This window comes from Microtus ochrogaster, chromosome 18, assembly GCF_000317375.1.
Source record: "Microtus ochrogaster isolate Prairie Vole_2 chromosome 18, MicOch1.0, whole genome shotgun sequence".
Classification (NCBI taxonomy): Eukaryota; Metazoa; Chordata; class Mammalia; order Rodentia; family Cricetidae; genus Microtus; species Microtus ochrogaster.
The window spans coordinates 45,959,209-45,967,964 of record NC_022020.1 but is presented as its reverse complement, the minus strand read 5'-3'; positions in this window follow the sequence as shown (position 1 = coordinate 45,967,964).

The window sequence follows — 8,756 nt, the reverse complement described above, 5'->3', positions numbered from 1 at the left end:
TAAAAGTGGATGTAGTCTGGAAGAGCACTTTGGACATCTTTCTCTCCTTCCAACATGTGCGGATTCCTGGGATTGAACTCAGAACATCAGGGCTTTGCAGTAAACACCTTCATCCCTTGAGCCCTGAGCATTTTGCAAGCCATGGAAGCACTTTTTTTTTTTTTTTGGTGAGGCCAATATGTAAATTGGTAGACTTTGGAGTAAATCAGATTGCCCTCTTATAACATGATTGAGCATCTTCCAATTAGTTAAGGTCAGAGAAAGGCTTCCCTCAGTCAGGGGATTGCCTTTGGACCACAGTCTTTTCTGTGTAGTTGACGGTAACTCTTGTCTGGGATCTAGATTGGTGACTTACCCTATTGAAGTTGGGCTTATTCAGCTTGTAAAATAGTATGAGCCAGTCCCCCCCAACACACACGTATAATCCTGTGGTTCTGTTCTCTGGTGGGCTCTGACAATGCACATAGCCACATTATCTTACAGTAGTCTCTCACCCACATGGACACTCACCTTTACTCCCAGTAGAGGCCTGAAATCACACATCGTACTTAGTCTCATTTGTGCTAGGGTTTTTCTTCCATGGCTCGAAGCATTGCTGTTCAGTCTCAGACAGAGATAACATGCCTTCTGGTCTTTATATCACTATTCTCATGCTTCAGAGCAAGAAATAAGGAAAGCAAGATTACGTGTACGTAAACTCTGCACCATTGCAACTGTTGATCTGATACAGTGGTTTGCAACCTTCTTAATGCTGCAACCCAAGAATACAGTTCCTCATTGTGGTGACTCCCCAATCATAAAATTATTTCCATTGCTACTTTATAACTGCAATTTTGCCACTGTTATGGATAGTAATAAAAATATGTTTTTGGAGTTAAAAGTTTGTCAAAGTGCTCATGACCTGCGGATTGAGAACCACCAATCTGATTAACTCAAGCAGCTACTAAGACAGCAATAGGAAAGCAGAAAGTATAGCACAGATAGGCTGTACAAGGGGATAATTTACATCTTAGGGCATGGACTGAAATATTCATATGTTGTACCTAAAGATTTTTTGACAATTCAAACTTGCTAAATTAAGTCAAACCAGTGATAAGTAAAATAAAACATATGGAACTTTTATTCTCTGTTTTGAGTTCTGTTTGCTCAGCTGTCTCTTACAGTTCATCCTTCACCTGCTGTTGAGACTTCCTTACATTGTTAAAAGAAAAAGTACTCTCTTGTCCTTTTACTTGATAGATGCTCACATCTCAGCGCTTGCCATCCTATAACATAGTTTATCTATACCTCTTCCTTGTCACATGCCCTACCTATAATATATTATTGTTGTTTTTAACTGAAGAATGGAACTTGAGTATATGTCATGTTCATACATGTGAGGCCAATCTAATTTTTTTAACATCGGATCATTAGCATTCTCAATAAAGGTAGGCCATAATTATTTATTTATTATCTTACAAACAGAGTTTTGTTTTCCGTTTCTTGCCGTCAAGAAAATAAAAACGTCAGGAGAGGTTTCTTTTCCACGAAAACAGGTGTTTTAAGTGGATTTGCAGATGTAGAATTTCTGGGGTGTTTGGTACTGTCTGAATGATCTACTCTCCACAATAACACCCACAAAACACTTATTTGTCTTTATTGCTTACATTTGTTTCTGGCTTTCTTGGGTTCAGGTGGGAGATTCTTGTCTAAAACTTATCATATCACTAGAAGGCTCAAGTTGGCTGACATCCAGAAAGGATCTGTCACTCATGCACACGGAGCCTTATTTGGCATGGACTAGAGCTGGTTGGGGCTGGGTAATCACCTTTCTTTTTCTACATGGTCATCCTGCGCTTCCTTGTCTCAGAGAATGGAGACTCGAACAGCTGATTTTCCAAGCAGGGAGGTGCCAGGGAAGTTTGCCATGGCTCAGCCTAGAGGTACTGAGCACTGTGTATTTTCATTCTGTTTGTTAAAGACAAAGGTGCAATAAAAGGCAAAAGATTTAAAGATCTGAAGAGCACAGAAGCCAGGGCCATTTCCAGTGTTGTAGCCATTTCTTCTCATATTTACTGCCATATTCCTGCTATTCTATTTTTAGTTCCCGTGAATGCATTCTGTTTATTCATTCCATAAGTATGCATTGATCACATACTCTCTGCAGGTACTATTAATGACCAAAGGGGACAAAAAGCTTGCTTAGTTACGGTGGAGAGAAAGGAAAGATACGAGCCAACAAAAATGATAATAAAACAATTTTATAGTGTGGCGGAGAGTTGAAGGCTCTGTGTGCAACAGAGAATCTAAAGTATGATAAGGAGAACAGGGCAGGGGAACAGACCTCAGTACCAATTAGGATGAACAGGGCTTTGCAGCAGGAAGATGGAATAAGAATTTGTGTTCTGATCCCCCTTTAAAGAAACAAAACAAAACAAAACAAAGCAATGCAAAACAAAATCCAGGAAATCTAGGAGGGAACCACACCATGATGTGAGCAAGGCAACATACAGGAGATGACCTGTTAAGAAGAAAGCCTTCTTATAGTTTAGTAACTTGGACCTAGAACTAATATCAACATGAAACTGGAGATTCAGAAAAGAAGCAAGTTGCAAATTAGCAGGGTAATTTTATTTAGTCTTCCAGTCTTACTTGCCTAGGATGTACTGTAGACCCCGAAAGCAGGTTTTGTTGTTGTTGCAAGGCGGAGGACCCGTCAGGAAGTTTAGATGTCTATATCCAAGACTCCCGGAATTTTAGAACTGAGGTGATCCTAGATGTTCTTTGTCCTGTCCCCATAGAACAGGAAACCAGAGCCTTGAGAAGTTAGTCATGTTCAGGGTAATCGGGGCTAGCAGTCAGGCTTCCTTCAATATTGTTTTCTTTATTAATATGATGATGAGGGGACCTTAGTGGGTGATGGTATGGATGTGTGCACTTTATTAAGTCCCTCGATTCTCACGGAGTTCCAACACTGTTCAGTGATGAATCCCAGATTCAAAGCTTGAGCTGGGGCTGAGTCCACGGCGCTCAATTACTTATCAGGAATTTTGTTGTTTTGGCAGCAGACAAACCTGTGTGATTACCAGAGGCAGCTGCAGGCCAGATGGAACCGGCGAAACTGACTGCACTCTCGTTTCCAGAAACTTCTGTGCTGGGGACGAAAGCATATGCTTGGTTACACTCTTGCCTCCATCCAAGCAAGAGCAATTTTAGCGTTCATGTCTTTAGCTGACCTGCGTCCTCTCTTTCACCTATTCAAACGTCACGTGGGTTTAGAGTCCCACTTTAAGTCTCTATGCCACTCTCTCTGCCTACTCTATCCTACCCTAGCCTCACAGTTCTTGGATCTATCTCACTTTTCATATTGTACTAACTGAGCTCTGAAATATCTATTCTCTCCGGGTTAATATTTGATCTCTATCAGTGGCTACACATCTTGATTATGTGGAGAGACTGCAAGAATCCAGATCAATTAAATTCAAATGTGAAATCTGATCACCTGTACAACTTTAAAACCTCCCTAGTGGATTTAGCATGTCTTCAATTTGCCACCCCCTATATAGTCTCCTTTGTTAGAGGCAAGGAATGGGGATTAAACTCATTTCATGTGTCGTACGGTCCTTAACTTGGTCAGGGTGGTGACTTACAGACATTGATGGTTGGATTATGCCTGGGAGAGCCCCGCTGCCTATGAATTAGGTGCTTTGCCACTGCATCTCTTTAGCAGTTGGAAAAGGCAGTGATGAAGATATTAAGTTTTGGACAAAAATGAGTTTGATCCTGGTTGCACTACTCAGTTATAGGAGCTTGGGCAATTTGACCAATTTGACCCTGATTAATCTTAATTGCCAGTTTGATAAGATTTAGGATCCTCTGAGAGATGGGGTCTTGGGAATGCCTAGGAGAGGTTACCTTGATTAGCCTCACTGACATGGAAAGTCCCGCAGGTCTGGATGGGATCCTGTCGGGCCCTGCCCTACTTATTTGCCCATACTTGAAGGGAAGATTGAGAAAAGAAAAAGATAGAATCAGGAGGGCATCCAGAGAATATTGTGATCCACCCAAATTTGTTTCTCTTAGTTCTTATATAACCCAAGCAAAAAGGAGGAGGTCAGAAGACTAAATTCCAGGATACAAGGAACAAATGAATACAAAGGAACAAATGTCCTTAACTCTCAAGACACCTATTAACCACACCTTAGCTCAAACATTCTGTTGTATCACCTTGAAGGAACAAAAATAGGTTAGAATTCTCTGACTTTTATTCAGGGTGGAACGGATTCACTTCTGTGGGTCTTCACAGGATCCTGGACTGTGGAAGTGGAGACAGGGAGATGAAGTGTCATTCATCTCTTTCTGTTTTCTGATGTGGCTGCAATGTGACCACTGTCACAAACTCTTGGTCCCTTGACTTCCCTCCTATGATTGACTCCACCTTTGACGTGTGAGCCAAAATAAACTCTTTATTTCTGCTGAAGCTGCTTTTGTCAAATTACTTTATTGTATCAATGGAAGTGTAGCTAAAACAGGCACCAGTATTGGGGTCTTTCTGTGACAATAAGGACCATGAGGGTTTGTGGTCTTTAGAACTGTTTTGTGGCTGGAACATAGAAGAGTTTGGTATTCTGAGAGAGAAAAACTTTAGCATGTGGGAAGCAGAGCTTAATTCTGGTAGGAATTATTGGAAGAATGCTGGGATAAAGATGGACAGTGGAGGCCTAGGTTACAATGTCTTAGAGGCAAACAAGGAATCTATCAGGAAATAAGCTAAGAGTCATTCATATGATATTTTGGCTAAGAATCTGGCTTCAACCTGCCTTTGGCCTGAAAATTGGAGTGAAGATGGAGTTGGGACCAGTCAAAAATTATTCTTCCTCCGTATCATCTCTTTTGTCAAATTATTTTATTGTAGCACCTGGAAAAGTAACTAAAACAGAAAACAATGAGTACCAGGACTGGGATTATTGCTGTGATAAACCGGATCATGTTGTTCTTAGGTAACACCTGGAACTGGGTACCAGGGGAAGGTGGGCTTGACAAGCCTTGAAGACACGTAAGTAGGGCCATTCTGCTGAGAACTTTGAAAACAGTGATGCTGAGAGAGACACAGACAGTAGGGACCTGGTTCACGAGGTTTCAGGGGGAAGCAAGTACTCTGTCAGGAAGTGGACTATCATGGGTCATCTGTGTGATGTTTTGGAAAGAATTTGGTGGTACTCTTCCTGTATCTTAAGAATCTTAGCAAAGTGAAGTTTAAAGGTGGTAGACTAAATGTATTGGAAGACCTGCCCACTGTGGGTGTGGGTGGCATTATTTCCATTCCTGGCTCTGGAATCTTGTGCTGAATACAAGAAAGAAAATGAGTTGAGCACAGGTGTTCCTCATTTTGCTTCTTGACCGTGGCTACAACGTGACCCGCTCCCTCAAACTCCACTGCCATCCGTTTCCCACCGCCGTGGAGTTTAACTTTGTACTGTGAATCGAAATAACCCTTTCCTCCCTCAGATTGATTTTGTCAGAGTATTTTATCACAGTAACAGGGACTGTAGCTAAGGCAGAAGGTTAATTGGATTTTTGTGTTTCAGCTTAGCTAGCTATAAAATGATGATAAGCATGTCACTTACCCCATAAGAATCTTAGAAAGGTGAAGTTTTAAAATGTGGTTAAACTTAACATGTTAAATGTATTTGGGTAATTAGTGTATAGGCATATAGTGTCCATTGTTAATTATATCCACGTTGGTGGACAGCAGCTCTCTATGATGCTCTGTCTTTGCATGCCTAAAACTCTCTGCGTACAGTTTTGCATAACAACCCTTGTTTTCCTCCTTTGCTATCCATCATTCTATTTCCTGCTTATATGAACTTAAATATTTTACATACCTCATACAAGCATTAAAATCACGTACATTTGTCCTTTTGTTATTGCCTTATTTCACTTAGCATGTTGTCTTTAGGGGTTATACATGTTCTAACATGTGTCATAAAACTCCAACAAGCTTTTTTATCTCTTTTGATATTTTTCTGAGGAATACCCACACACATGGAATGTACAAAGATATAACACATGCATAATGCGCTCACACACACACACACACACACACACACACACACACACACACACCATAGTGTCTTCAAACTACTTACACTTTCTTTACTCTCTATCCCCTTGTCCAGTTTTTCTTATTTTTGGTCCTCTTTGAAAGCCATCTCTTTTGTACCATCAAGTTTACTCTTAAATTCCCTTCCTTTCCTTTAGGTTCACAATCTGTGTCCAGAATTCTTTCTTTTATTTTTGAGTCTCATTTGGTCATGCATCATTTTCCTACATAAGTATTTACAAAAAATAATCCTAAATTTATTGTCGGAAAGTTTATATCCTTCCATTTATTTATGGCTGACTTTTAGAAAGTTATTTAATTTCTCTAGATTCATATGCATTTGCCTATATTTCATGTGCCTTACGGCTGTGTGTTCATACACACACATAATATAAGAATATGCATTTCTTCCTGTCTTCACCTACTTCACATAGGGATGTAGCTTTACCATTACCCACTATTCCGATTGTTTCTGGCAATGTATTGTATTGTGAATTTTACTTCTCCATTTCCAATCTCTCCTCTTCTCTCTCTGCCTGTCTCCTTTCCTTTTCTTTCCTTCTCTCTCTTCCTCCAACGTTTGGGCTCTCTCTATCATTTCTGTGCAGTAGTTCATGCTATTGAGAACTCTGAGGTGGCATCCAGCTCTTTCATTCTTAGCATACCCTTGAACTAGAATATGTCTAGAAGTCAGATCAGATGGGAATCGGCAGCCTCTGGAGAAGGTGGAGCATTGCACACATACTCCATTGCTGCTTCTTCCTATCCAGAGAGTAGCTCCCCAATTTCACTGGTTTGTCACTTCTGTTTCTGGTTCCCAGAGAACATTCCAAACCCACAGAACATTATGTATTTTGTTCTCAGTACTTTTCAGGTACACATTAGCAGCCTAAATTGGTAAGAGATAAACCACTACTTTCATAAGACGCCCAAAAGAAGGGAATATTGGACAGCTGACCCACCAACTCTTTCTCTCCCCAGTGAGAAGCCTGAACTTTGGATTTTTGCCCCTTCCTCACTCAGGAGGAAATGAGGAGAAATGGTGAGTATGTACCAATTTCTTCTTTTTTGGGCTCCGACATGGTGACATCTTATCAGAGTTTATACCCAGACAAAACATAGGCTTGCTAGTTCCTTGAGTAGTCCCTTCAGGATCTAAATGTTAGACCTGTGTCCCAGCCTTGTCTCTCTCTTTCCTGGTAGACTCTTGTAGTTGTAAATTATTTCCTGGGTATGCCCACTGAGCTATACAGGGCTTTTAGTGAATGAGTGTCCCCAGTTTTCCTGCAAACTATTAGGGGGTTGATTTTATGCTCGTGCAAGTTGTAAGAGTTATTTATTTGGTTTCTGGGTTTGTTATCAAGTAATTGTGTCAGGTAGTATTGAATTGGTTTCTCTGTGTATAAAGGAGAGTCTTCTTATAGGTGTATCTTGCCTGTAGCCTGTGGACCACATTTGTCCCAAGGTGGCTATCAACACAACCAATCATGCTTATAGTTGGCAACATCATACAGCAACATCAAAAGGCCGGACCCTACTGGTGGGGCTTCTTTTACTAATCTTTTATTGATGTGGTCCCTCAAGGATGAGTATCAATGCAGGAAAGACTTTAAAAAGTTCCTCCCATTTAGTGAGCACTCTTATAATTGAGAGTTTCTTTTGTTCCGCTGCCATAAGGAAGCTGATATCTCTTTTACCTCATCGTCTCTTTTTCTTATTTCTCTTTGAAGACTGAGAAAACAACACAGTGAGTGTTGAATAATATAGGTCCTAGTCTATTGAATTCAGTGTCAGAGAGGAAGCAGAACTAAAAATAAGCCACACTTGTTTCATATGAATCACCAATGCACTGCTGGTGTGATTATTTTCCTCTGTGAGATGGGCCTGAAGAGCAATTGTATCTTAAAAGAGTTTCTGAAGAGCACAATGCAGCTCCTCAGTTTAGAAAGAAGCAGACGAATACAACTCATAAGACTAATCTGATTGAACCCTTACCTCTGGACAAATAATAATGGAGACAGTTATTATGAAACCCAGTTAAATACCATTAACAATCTAGGATAGTGTGTGGTCAGGTGTGATTGCCTGACAGGTCCATTGGGAGGCTGCTGGTTGCTACTGAGATATATTCCTCAGTAGCTCTCCACCTTTGTTTTTTGATTTTTATTGTATTTTTAATTGTGTGTGTGTGTGTGTGTGTGTGTGTGAGAGAGAGAGAGAGAGAGAGAGAGAGAGAGAGAGAGAGAGAACATGCATATGAGTTATGAGTGTATGTATCTACAGAGGTCAAAGTAGCAGGAGACAGACAGCTGTGAGCCACCTGACTTGTACTGGAAACTGAACTTGAGTCCTCTGCCAGAGCTCTTAAATTCTGAATTATTTCTCCAGTCCCTACCACCTTATTTTTGAGATGGACCCAGAGCTTACCATTTCAGTTAGAAGACCTAATCAGCATGACCCTGATCTTTCTGACTCTGACCACCAAGAGAAAGGCTACAAAAATTTCACCACATCAGCATTTAGGCAGGTGCTGGAGATCTGAACCCAGGTCCACATGGTTGTTCAGTGAGGACTGTATTTTTGAGCCACCTCCCCAGGTTCTCACTGGGACTTTAATAGTAAGAACTATCTGGCTGTAGGCTCATGCTAAGAGAGGGTTTGTGGATGAGAGTAT